Source organism: Ranitomeya imitator, chromosome 1 (assembly GCF_032444005.1).
Source record: "Ranitomeya imitator isolate aRanImi1 chromosome 1, aRanImi1.pri, whole genome shotgun sequence".
NCBI classification, from domain to species: Eukaryota; Metazoa; Chordata; class Amphibia; order Anura; family Dendrobatidae; genus Ranitomeya; species Ranitomeya imitator.
This window is the reverse complement of record NC_091282.1, coordinates 46,403,872-46,416,686: the sequence shown is the minus strand read 5'-3', so window position 1 is coordinate 46,416,686 and position 12,815 is coordinate 46,403,872. Positions and strand designations below refer to the sequence as shown.

The following is a 12,815-nucleotide window of genomic DNA, read 5'->3' as shown; positions in this document are numbered from 1 at the left end:
TAGTATGGGCTGGCCGGTGAACTGTATACATAATTGGTGGAGATGCATAGATCCTACATACTGGATTTTAAGACACCCTCACCTCCAATGTTAGGAGGCAGGAGAGAGTTTTTTTTATTTCTTTTTAGTCAATTTCTTTTTTATCCCTGCCACCCTAAAGACATAACTTTGTTTATTTTTTTCTGTTGACGTGTTTTATTTTACATGGCACCATTTAATATATAACTGAACGTATTGAAAGCCGGGCAAATTATAATTTTTATTTTAAATTGTTATTGTGTTGTTGTTTTATTATTTTTTTATTATTCTATTTAAATTATTATTATTTTAGTATTTTTAATTATTTTTTTCTGGGATGAAATGGGTAAAAATAAACAGGAATTCTGCTATTTTGTTTCTGGATTTTGTTGTTATGGATTTCACTGCGCAGAAAAAATGACCTGGTAATTTTTTTTATTTTTTTTGGATCAGGACGGTTACAGCAATACCTTTGAAAAATAAATAAGCTTAAAAAAATTAAGTATAATTTGTTTCACTGTATTTTGAGACCCATAACTTTTTATCATTCAATCAATAAAGCAGTGAGAAGTCTTGATTTATTTATGGTCATCAGGGTGAGAGTGTTTTGGGGGATTTCATTTAGCTTTTCTTAAAACTTTTTGTTCCCTCTTTTGAAAGAGGCGAGATGATCAGTAAATAGCAATTATTTATTAAAATAGCAAGGTTTTTTTTTGCTGATGAAAATGTGTATTCTCATGGCCATGCTAAAAAATTTTTTCTTCTTTTAAATGGTAAAATCAAAATAAATTGGACTTTTATTTTTTTAATATAATGAAAAAAACAAAAACAAATGAAAACTTTTTTTTAATGGGAAACTGAATCTGCAGATACAGATGCCATTAGATCTTGGGCTGCCATAACCTGTCATTGCCCACCCTCCAGTTGATCCCGTCTTTCCCCCCTAATTGGTTACAGGTTGGAAAATATGGGGTGACAGAGGACACCCCTCGAACCTCCTTCTGACCACCTTAGATGCCATGATCGCAGTTAACTGCAGCGTCTGAGAAGTTAAACTGCTGTGATCGGAGCTAGTGCTTACCAACACGGTTAGAGGCGTACGTCAACCTCCACTCGCCTTCTGCGGAGTAGTCCCAAATTCTGAGTCCTTCAAACCACCACCAAAAATTATTATTATTATTTTTTTTCAAAAAGGCCACTGGCTTTAGATTATAGCTTAGGCCCAATACCAGTGTCGGGCTGGGCTGCCAAGGGCCCACCAGTAACCAACTCCAGGGCCCCACTTTTCAGCTGCATGCAAATGTGACATTATCCTCAATCAAAAATGTATATAATAATGAAATGGGTAGATTGCTAAATGAATAAGATGCTGCCATTGTCTGTACTTCGTGATTCAATTATATTGTGCCAAGTATTGCTCATAGGTGGCCCACCGGAGGATTCTCCTGTTCTCCTGTGGGCCAGTCCGGGCCTGCCCAATACCATAAACCTAATTTTTTAGTCTTCCACTCCATTTCCTCCTCTCCTCCCAGCTCAAGGAGTGAACATCTCGGAATATCATGGATGGAATGTTTTTTTTTTCCAGGTTTACCTAAAGGCTTAGTTGTGCTCATTAGGGAGCCAAGGACTTGGCCGAATCTCCTGATCTTTCCATCAGTAGCACCGTGGTAGCCTAGTCTTTGTCAGGTCGGCAGCCTTTCTTTATCTGCGCCACTCGCCCTTTTAATTTCAAGCTCATAAAGTTGTGCGGATTAAATGGAGCGTCCTGACATTTCTAATCTCCCCGGCTCACAAGATGCGGAAAGCTATAGAAGTCTCCGCTGTTTGTTCTCACTCGTGGGGGTTGATTGACGGCCGCTGATTGCAGTTCACATGTGTCATAACATCATTGTCTGAGGATACAGTCCGGGGAGCGCGGCTCGGCCCCTCCGACACTTTTCTATGTAAACTAAACACCGGTTGAAAATGACTTTACACCGAGTCAGAGAGTTCAGGATAAATGACAGAGAGATGTCTATTTACAGAACGGGGACGCTTTAGTTTTACTGTGTGATGTCGAAATAATCACAAGTTCTAAGAGGACATCTGTACCCCTACGTGGGTGACTTCCTACCAGTCTTGTAGGGTATGATGGTAAAATTTTGTTCCTAAAGTTTTGAGATTTTGGCTACGTAGCTATCTGTGTGTATTTGGAGAAGTGTCTGTCACTTCATATATAAAATGTACCCAGCTGACTGTTAAGAATAAGCTATTGTGCGTGTACATGAGAAATATCACAATTTGGCCTTTATATAACTTAATTACTGCATTTTACCCCTTTGCTCTATTTTTCGGTTGTCTCTGAGCTGGTGGGGGCAGACTGGCTGCTATGATGTTTCCCATACACAGCACACACAGAAATGAGGATTCTTGCTTTTCTGTCTCTATGTAGGGCATTTCCAGAATGATCAGCAGCATGGTGTGAATTATAAATAAGTACTGAGCTGTGTAAATGTGATTCCAGCTCTTGGGAGAGAGGAAACAGTTTGATAGTTTCATCACCATCTGTGTGCGTTTTTACCTTCTTCACTCTGCTGCTCCCCACAATTTTAGTTGCGTAGGCTTGAAAGGGTGTTTCTAACTTTTGACATTCATGGCGTCTCCATAAATCTCTGAAAAATGTGGATTGCATATCAAATAACTCCACAATGGGTGTCCCCCGATCCTCCTTGAGTCCTACAAATTCTGGATACTCTAGTGTATGGTTCAGCACTAGCGGGATTTCTTGAAGACCTCACGGACGGTTTCCATAATGACCAGGCTGAACAATCATAAAACACTCTACCCAGTCATAATGATATCTGTGCAGCTTTTCATAGATGCACAGTTTTGTCCAGCACTGATGTGTTTGGATGTTTCACATTACCGGAGCTTGAGGAGGTGAGTGGACCACTAAGACCACAAAATTCACATCGATACCCATACAGTTAAGCATCATCTTCCTTAGCAAATACGTCCCTTATGAACAATTACTTGGAGTAAATTCAAACGCTGCAGTATCTAAAAAGCAGAGGAGACTTTACTGCCAGATCTATAGTGTTTTTTATATATATATATATATATATATATATATATATATATATATATATATATATATATATATATATATATATATATATATATATATATATATATATTATTTTTATTTTATTTTTTGGTGGCTTATTTTCTGGTGGAATCCGCTTTTGGAGATTTTCGATTCCTGGAGCAGTTCTGAAGAATCCTGAAACTTTTTTGTTTGTTTTCTATTTTGCAGCATTTTTATTGGATAATGGTTTGCTTGCAGCGGATTACATCAGGAGCGGCTACAAAGAAGTGTAATTTGTAATTGTAATTTCTTTTTTTTACCTATCAGGTGTAAACTTTTCCAGGCTTTTTCCTTTTTTTTAAGTGGACATGCTCAAAAAAAAACCTCCATCTGCACATTCCCTATCAATTCCTCATCCGGAGGAAGAATATCTGCATGTGAATTGACCTGTGGTGCGCAAACACTGCAGCTTTTTGGTTCTTTCCGTTGATTTTCATGGCGCTTTTCACTCTTTGCAATGCACAGGGTGAAATCCACAGAAGATTTTGCAGTGGAAACAAACGTATTTTTTTCCGTGGCGTAAGTTGATGCCTTCATAATCCCAAACCTATCGCAACATGAAACATAACTAGTAGCGATTCGTAGGTTTTGTGCATTGATTTGTAGAGCGGAGATCCCTTGACTGTCCCTGACATTATGTCTTATCTCTATGTCACGGACTATGCCGCCACCCGTTGCAGTCGACAGAAGGTGCGTAGATAAGAAAAATGACGCTGACCGCCGCTCTGACAGTCACTCTGTGACTCATCCTGCAGCAATAAATCAATGACTCACCAACATCTTCTGCAAAGTTCTCTTATTCCAACGCCTTGACCCGTCATGTATATATTAATGTGCAATAATTAAGATTGATGGAAGAGCTGCCCAGGAGGGAGGCATAACGCTTCACGTTGGAGGGAATCGAGCATTTTATGGTAAAGCGCCCAGTGACTGTAAACACGGCACTTTCCTAAGATGCCACCTTTGCCACAGGTCAGATCATAAAATATCTGATGTGCCCCGGTCACCTGTAATCGCCATTAGTGTAAAGTGTCCATGATTCACAGCAGTTCAGACCGTAGGAACCACCGATGAAAGAGCCGGGCCGCCACGTGCTGCAGGGAGTGATGAGTAAACATGTCTTCTCCTCCGGTGTGACTCACTACAAAGTCCAACGTGCCCAGGACAGCAGACCACGAATGAACGAGCAAAACGTTTGTTCATCGGCTGAAAGTATTTTTTCAATGTTTTCACCGCTTGTAGCCACAGACAGGACAGAGTGCCCATATTGACCCCTTTTAAGTTACCAAAACCACCTACAATTGTCACGTGGGCATCACAACTGATCCATGGAGAAACGGACGAATGTGGCCCGGTCTAAAGAAAAATGTTTTACGTCATCTGAAGGTTCGGGGGCATGTGAGGCTATTAAGAAATGTCACCGAGATGAAATACGGAAAGAAGAAAACCAGCAAAGGTAGTGTGATGGGGCAACGTTTTGCTGGGAAACCTCGCGAATCGTCTACTGAAAGGGTTGTGCAGTCTTGGGGTTCCTGTATGCAATCCTGTACGTAGCTGGTGCCCTGTGAGGTTTCTCCGGGGCCAAGAGTGACCGGGCTCATGACCGCAAGTACAAGATTTGCCTACATGGTCACCTGCCAACTAGACGTGCGCGACCTCACTCAATACAAGTGAATAGAGCAAGACCGGACACATCTAGTGGGAATGTGGCCAGAAGTATGCAGATGGAATACCTGCGGTTACATGACCGCCTGCTCCCAGCATCGGAGAATCTTGACAGCGCGCGGTGCACACAATATGAGGATTATGTCTTGACTGCAGACTTGTACCCATGGCCGGACAGCCCCTTTAAGCGTTGTAGAGACCAAGTGCCTCCTTCATGGCAGTTGGATAATCCAATACCAGTGCCATTTTCGGGCCGATAATGTTCAGGCCACACTGCAAAACTATCCCAAGAATGGAGGAACATGACAGAGATCATGATGATGACTGACTTGTCTCCAAGTTCCCCAGATCTCCATAATCCGATCGATCATCTGTGCAATGTGCGGAAAAACAAGTCTGATCCATTGAGGTCGCTCTGAGCAATCACCGTACCGGGACATAAAGGATCTGCTACTAACGTCTTGGTGCTTGATACCTCAAGATACCATCAAGAGGTTGTGCGGATTCCAGGCCAGGACGGGTCACAGCTGTTCCTGCAGAACGAGAGGACCTGGACAATATTGGGTCGGGAGAATTAATGCCACAGCTGATTGATAAGGCCAAATACAAGGATGTTCCTTCTATATAATGAAATAAATGTGATGTAAAGCTCATTTACGGCCTCAGAAAGGAATTGATCTTGCTTTCAGTTTTGATTTTCCACCCTCAGATGTTGAAAGAAAGAAATATTGCATTGTTAGTTGTTCCGCTCTTACAGGAGAAAACCGCAGCTGCAACATTACGGCCATTTTTTTTTTTCATTTTGCGGTGGAGGTTCTGTAAATTTGCTTTTTTCATTCTGGCGGGTTTCAAAACCTTTATCATGATTAATTATTATATTGATAATATTGGTTATAGAGCAATGGTTTCCGTGCTCCCTGCATCCTTGTCGGTGCGAAGCTGGAGGCTACAACTTGTGGCTTTTCAACTGTTGCAAAAACTTGCTTCCCAACCTTTTTTTTTCTAGAATTCATTCTGGGGTTTGATTTTTTTTTTTTTAAATTTGCTCTGGTTTGAGATCTAGGGTCTATCAGTGGGATAACTGGAGTCCGATGGGTCCCGGTGATAGATTTGGACCTGGTTCCCTCCCACCACATGTTGGTCAGATGTATGGGCCCTTGTAGCATTCTAAATCCTATAAGGTCATACAAGATGCACCTCCTCCCCCATGATGTAGCAATGTCCCCCATCTTGGGCCCCTTACTGGTATATATGACCCACAACTTGGCCCCATCCAGGTATATATCCCCCATCCTGGTATTATATATGTTCCTCATCCTGGTATATATATGTTCCCCATCCTGGTATATGTATGTTTCCCATCCTGGTATATATCCCCCATCCTGGTATTATATATGTTCCTCATCCTGGTATATATATATCCCCCATCCTGGTATATGTATGCTCCCCATCCTGGTATATGTATGCTCCCCATCCTGGTATTATATATGTTCCCCATCCTGGTATTATATATGTTCCCCATCCAGGTATTTGTATGTTCCCCATCCAGGTATTTGTATGTTCCCCATCCTGGTATATGTATGTTCCCCATCCTGGTATTATATATGTTCCCCATCCAGGTATTTGTATGTTCCCCACCCTTATATATGTATGTTCCCCATCCTGGTATTATATATGTTCCCCATCCTGGTATTATATATGTTCCCCATCCTGGTATATGTATGTTCCCCTTCCTGGTATATGTATGTTCCCCTTCCTGGTATATGTATGTTCCCCATCCTGGTATATGTATGTTCCCCATCCTGGTATTATATATGTTCCCCATCTTGGTATTATATATGTTCCCCATCCAGGTATTTGTATGTTCCCCACCCTTGTATATGTATGTTCCCCATCCTGGTATTATATATGTTCCCCATCCTGGTATTATATATGTTCCCCATCCTGGTATATGTATGTTCCCCTTCCTGGTATATGTATGTTCCCCTTCCTGGTATATGTATGTTCCCCATCCTGGTATATATATGTTCCCCATCCTGGTACACATATTCCCCCATCCTGGTTTATTCCCCCCATTCTGTCGCTGTTCTTTAATGCACATAAAAAAATAAACCCGTATACACTCACCTTCCCTCCGCTCCCCGGCCACGCGGCGTCCCCTTCTGAAACTGGCAGCTGACTTCACGTATGACGTCACCGCCATGGGCCCCAGTCACGTGCACGCCGATGTCAGCCGCTGGCCTCTAATTGACCGGCAGCGTGTATTGCCGCACCCAGAACCGACGGATCCGTGCGCCGCAAAGCACTTCAGCTGAATGTGCGCCCAAGGGTGCGCATCCAGTTGAAGCTTGCGCCAGTGGGTCCCTCTCCCGCACAGGCCTGGCTGAGGTCATTCCGCCCTTGTCTGTTTTGGTAAATACTTGTAGTCTCTGTATAATTTCACTTCTCAGTCATCTTTTGTAATCACTCTTATGTTATTTTTCTTTTGTTATTCTCCCTGGATAATTAGGAATAAATTGAGAACTGGGTGTGCCAAAGTGTATAGAGACAACCCCCCTTCTAGTAACATCCATGTGTCGCCCTATTCAGATTCATATGTCTAAGAGGAATAACAGGAGTGACAGAGCACAAAATTATAAAAAAAAAAAAAAAAATGCCCCAGAATGGTTTAATCGTGAAAAATTAGAATATTTAATAAACCGCCATGTCCGCAGCAGAGGGTCCTCTTTAGCTGCTGTCCGTGTCTGGTGTTTGTATTTAGGTTGGCTTGTGATCAGGGCTCTTTTTTTTTTTGGGTGACTGGTCGGGTGTAAATTGTATTTTTCTGGGAGTTGCACTTTTGAATGACACCATTGATTTAGCACATAGTGTACTGGAAAACGGGAAAAATATTCCAAGTGGGAAGAAATTGTGAGAAAAAAAAACAACGCAACTCTGACATTGTTTTTTAGGAATTGTTTTTCCACTGTACAATTTATGGTAAAGATTCCCTCACAATATGATTCTGCTCATCAGTATGGATACGGTGATATCAAACATGTCCAGTTTTTTTTATTATTATTATTTTAGTTGTGAAAAAAAAAAATCAGATGTTTGCAAAAAAAAAAAAAAAATTAAAAATGAGGTTGTTTCGCTATTTTCCGTTTGTTTGTTTTTTGCAGGGTGAGACACATTTTTTATTGATACCATTTTAGGATAGATGTGACATTTTGATCGCTTGTTGCAGCATTTTTTGTAGAATTTCAGCGACCAAAAAAAAACAATTGTGGCATTTTTTAATATTGTTTGTTTGGTTTTTTTTTTTATATTTTGATAGTTCAGACTTTTTGTGCATTTTTTTTAATGTCATAAAAGGTGCTTTGAACTTTTTTTTTTTTTTTTTTAATTTATTTATTTTCTTACTTTTTGCTGTTCCTAATAGTCCCCTTATTGGACTTGAAGCTGCGATTGTCTGGTTTTTTTTGTACAAAATACATTAATGCCGCTGTATTGCTGCATATATTGAAAATCACGGTCTTCTTTGAAGTCTGACTATAGGCAGGGTTTTATAAGGAGTTCCGTAATGACAAGCATGGAGGTCTTCTACGGACCCCCGGCTGTCATAGCAACCCATCAACGAGCTGCGATCACGTCATTGGTCAAATGGAATGGGGGTAGGCTCACCCTGTGAACCCGCTGTAGCACCCGCTTCCGACTTGAGCTGTAGATGTATGGCAGATTTTGTGAAGGGGGTAAAACTCCTCCTCATTTTCACGTGTACAGCTCCTATGCAGACCTATATGTCCCCATGGTAACAGACTACACACAAACTGTTTGTAGTCTGATCCTGCACTCACACTTTTTTTATCTTCCAATCTATGGAGAAGTAAAGCGGAGAGAGAGGGAAGTATAATTTATTTGTCAGATTAGAGGGTTTTGTTTTTTTTATTTGTTGGCTTGGTGATACATAGATCTGTATACATAAAGCACTAGGAACATTTTATTGTAGCCTGTTTTATCTCTACTTTTTACGTTTTCGATGTATTGCAGCATTATAAATGTGGAAATGGTATTTAGCTTGTGGCTTGTATAGGCAGTGGTAACAAGGCTCGGAGTCATCACTATAAAGGCGTATTCCTTTCTACTTAAAAAGGAGTTATCAATAGGTCAAAAATGGGAAGTTTTTGCTCTATTCTTGCTTTTCTCCATTTTTAGTTTTATTTTTTCCAGTATTTTTTAAATCCGCTATACGATTCCAGAGATGCAGGCCTTATAATAGTGATAATTTTTCAGGTCTTTACAAGGGGGTGTGGCTCACTGGATCCTCAGGGGCGTGTCTTTAGATGTTTCGGAATTATTACTCTGGGCCACGCCCCCTTGTTAAGACCATAAAATGGAGCACTAGGTTAGACGGCTCATATCTTTGGAACCGTTTGGTGGATTTAAAAAAAAAAAAAAAATTAGAAAAATCAGAGATTTACTTTAGAGATTGAATTAATTATTTTTCTCAAGTTTTCCTCCCTAGTTGTCACCTCTCGCACATACTTTACAGTTCAGTGGAGCCATCCTCCTCCCCCCACACCCAATTCATCACCAATCTCCGGCGCCTTTGGCCCCCTTGGACGGCGGTTTGCACCCACAACTCCATTTCCCATGACATATTCCTCCCCCGGATCTATGAAAGGACTCCGTGCATTAATAAATAACCATAAGCGTGCACTCCATCCGTCTACATTATTACAGCCCCGTAATCCTTTTAGATTAGTGCTACCTGGCCCGGTCCCACCACCGCGGGTTGTCATTACCCTCCATCATCCTTCAGCATTTTCCCGTTTGCACATTCTATCATCACGTCGTAAAGGATAAAGCCCCCTGGAATGAACCCGCAGCTGTTAAGGCAGGTTAATGCAGTCTTTGGCCAGTGTAGCAGAGCTGACGCCTATCGGAAAATCTACATTAGCCGAGGCCCCCACTTGTCCTGTACCAGATAATGGACTGAGAGGTTAAAAGCAAGTAGTGCTCGGCTCCAATCAGAAGAGCTTTTTTTTATTTATTTTTTTCCGCCCGGGCTAATTACTTCGTTACTTCGCGGACTCTAATGTGACATGTTTATTGCCTTAACTAACAACTCATTAGGTCCCTTGATGTTTTTGTCAATATTAATTCCTTCATTTAAGCCAAGTCAAAGTTTAAACAAAGATGTCCGGACTGAGAAGTGGGCAGAATTGCCAGTGATCCTTAATGCAATTCCACTCCCGAGACGGGCTATCTTCTGCAAATGGCAAGGCTTGTGAAGTCATTGATCCCCGGGGGCCTGCCGGCCGTGGCCGGTAATCTAATGTCCTATAGCACCTGACATTTCGGAACTCGCCCGATCATCTGTCTCCATTCCAATAGTGAACTCTGCTCGCTTCTTTAGATAGCACCATTCCCATCTCACATCACTTATTGAAAGTTGGTGGTCCAACTTCTAAAACCCCAACCAGTTCTGAACATTTAGGAACCAGCCCATGTTCCTCTTGTTCTCGGCTGCAGACTTCATCGCGTAATGGGGCCAGGTTGGTGAAAAAGGACGATGCTCACCTACCGGATCCTCCATACTGCTATGTGCTTGTACAGTGGCCACCACCAGGGATGGAAGAGAAAGTTAGTACACTGGGTCACGAGAAGAAAACTGTCAAGAAGGGTGCAGGAACGAAGCAACTCCTTTCAGGATTGGTGGGAGTCCCAGATGCTGGACCCCGGTGATCATTAATTGATCGTATGTCCTAATGATGTACTACCACTTACTGAGATGGGAATATTCCAATATGAAGGAAGATACATAAATAAGTGCATGGATAAGTAGATACTTTTATTTACGTAGTTTTTGTGCCTCCCTCCATATTCCACCTGCAGGAGCTTTCCCACCCACCCACTCTCCATCCATAGACATTATTATGGAGTCTTCCCCGCTGCAGCTCTTCTGGCGAGGATTTATACAATGTTTTGGAGGGGTCTGTGGAGATATCTGCTCCTTCATCCAGAAGAGCTTTAGTGAAGTCAGACCCTGATGTTGGGGAGAGGCCGGGGTCATAATCTACATTATAGGTGTGGGATGGGGCTGAGGTCGGGGCTCTGTGCGGCCGCTCATGTTCTTCCCCCTCCATGTCTGTATGGACCTTGTGCACTGGGCACAGTCATGGGGAACAGAAAAGGGTCTTCCCCAACCTGTTCCTACAAAGCTGGAGGCTACAATTGTCCACAATGTCTTGTGCTGGAGATTAAGATTTCACGTTCCCTGGAACTAAGATGCCGTGGCCGATCCCTGATAACAGCCCATAGTGTTATCCTCCTCCACCATCTGTACAGCGGGCTCAGTGCAGTCAGGGGGTAACGTCCTCTTGGAGTCCCCAAACCCAGACTCCTCCATCAGACGCCAGATAGAGAAGTGTGATCCATCACTGCACAGAACTCGTCTCCTCCAGAGTCCAGTGTTGGCGGCTTTACACCACTCCATCCGAAGCTCGGCATTGTGCTTGATGATGTACGGCTGCATGTAGCTACTTAGCCATGAAGCACCCAGTGGGGGGCAGTGTTTGTGCTCATGTTATGCCAGAGGAAGTCTGGACTCTGCAGTTTGGGAGTCAGCAGACCATTGGTGACTTTTCTGTCCTCTTCTCCTCAGCACTCAGTGACCCCACTCTGTAACATTAAGGGGCCAAGTTTCTGTGGTTCCTGCCACTTCAAACCAATATCACTCACAGGTGATGGGGAATATTGGGCGCTTGTATCGGTGAGCTCTCTACCGCCAGCAATTTTGTCACGTTTGTTGAAGCAAATAGCATGGCGGATGATGGAGATTATATGCTAGGGGGCGAGGTGCTGGATGTTATGCACCAGGTGCCAAGTGCCGGATGTTATACATCAGGGGGTGAGGTGCCAAATGTTGTACACCAGTCGGTGAGGTGCCAGATGTGATACACCGGGGGGGGGTGAGGTGCCAGAAGTGATACCCCAGGGGGTGAGTTGCCGGATGTTATACACCAGGGGTGAGGTGCCAGATGTTATACACCAGGGGGTGAGGTACCAGATGTTATACACCAGGGGGGGTGAGGTGCCAGATGTGATACCCCAGGGGGTGAGTTGCCGGATGTTATACACCAGGGGTGAGGTGCCAGATGTTATACACCAGGGGGTGAGGTACCAGATGTTATACACCAGGGGGGGTGAGGTGCCAGATGTGATACCCCAGGGGGTGAGTTGCCGGATGTTATACACCAGGGGGCGAGGTGTCGGATGTTATACACCAGGGGGCGAAGTGCCGGATGTTATACACCAGGGGGTGAGGTGCCAGATGGTGTACACCAGGGGGCGAGGTGCCGGATGTTATACACCAGGGGGCGAGGTGCCGGATGTTATGCACCAGGGGGCGAGGTGCCGGATGTTATGCACCAGGGGGCGAGGTGCCGGATGTTATACACCAGGGGGCGAAGTGCCGGATGTTATACACCAGGGGGTGAGGTGCCAGATGGTGTACACCAGGGGGCGAGGTGCCGGATGTTATACACCAGGGGGCGAGGTGCCGGATGTTTACACCAGGGGACAAGGTGCCGGATGTTATACACCAGGGGGTGAGGTGCCGGATATGATACACCAGGGGCAAGGTGCCGGATATTATGCACCAGGGGCAAGGTGCTGGATGTTATGTACCAGGGGGTGAGGTGCCGGATGTTATGCACCAGGGGGCGAGGTGCCGGATGTTATGCACCAGGGGGCGAGGTGCCGGATGTTATGCACCAGGGGGCGAGGTGCTGGATGTTATGCACCAGGGGGCAAGGTGCCGGATGTTATGCACCAGGGGGCGAGGTGCCGATGTTATGCACCAGGGGGCGAGGTGCCGGATGTTATGCACCATGGGGCGAGGTGCCGGATGCTATGCACCAGGGGGTAAGGTGTCGGATGTTATGCACCAGGGGGCGAGGTGCCGTTTGTTATACACCAGGGGGCGAGGTGCCGGATGTTATACACAAGGGGGCGAGGTGCC

General features: G+C 44.0%; 1 protein-coding gene across 3 annotated transcripts in view; it reads left to right on the top strand.

Moving 5' to 3' along the window:
* Window positions 1-12,815, top strand: part of WDR7 (WD repeat domain 7) — a 418,087-nt gene that overhangs the window by 242,824 nt on the left and 162,448 nt on the right. The gene's annotated exons all lie outside the window — the stretch shown is intronic.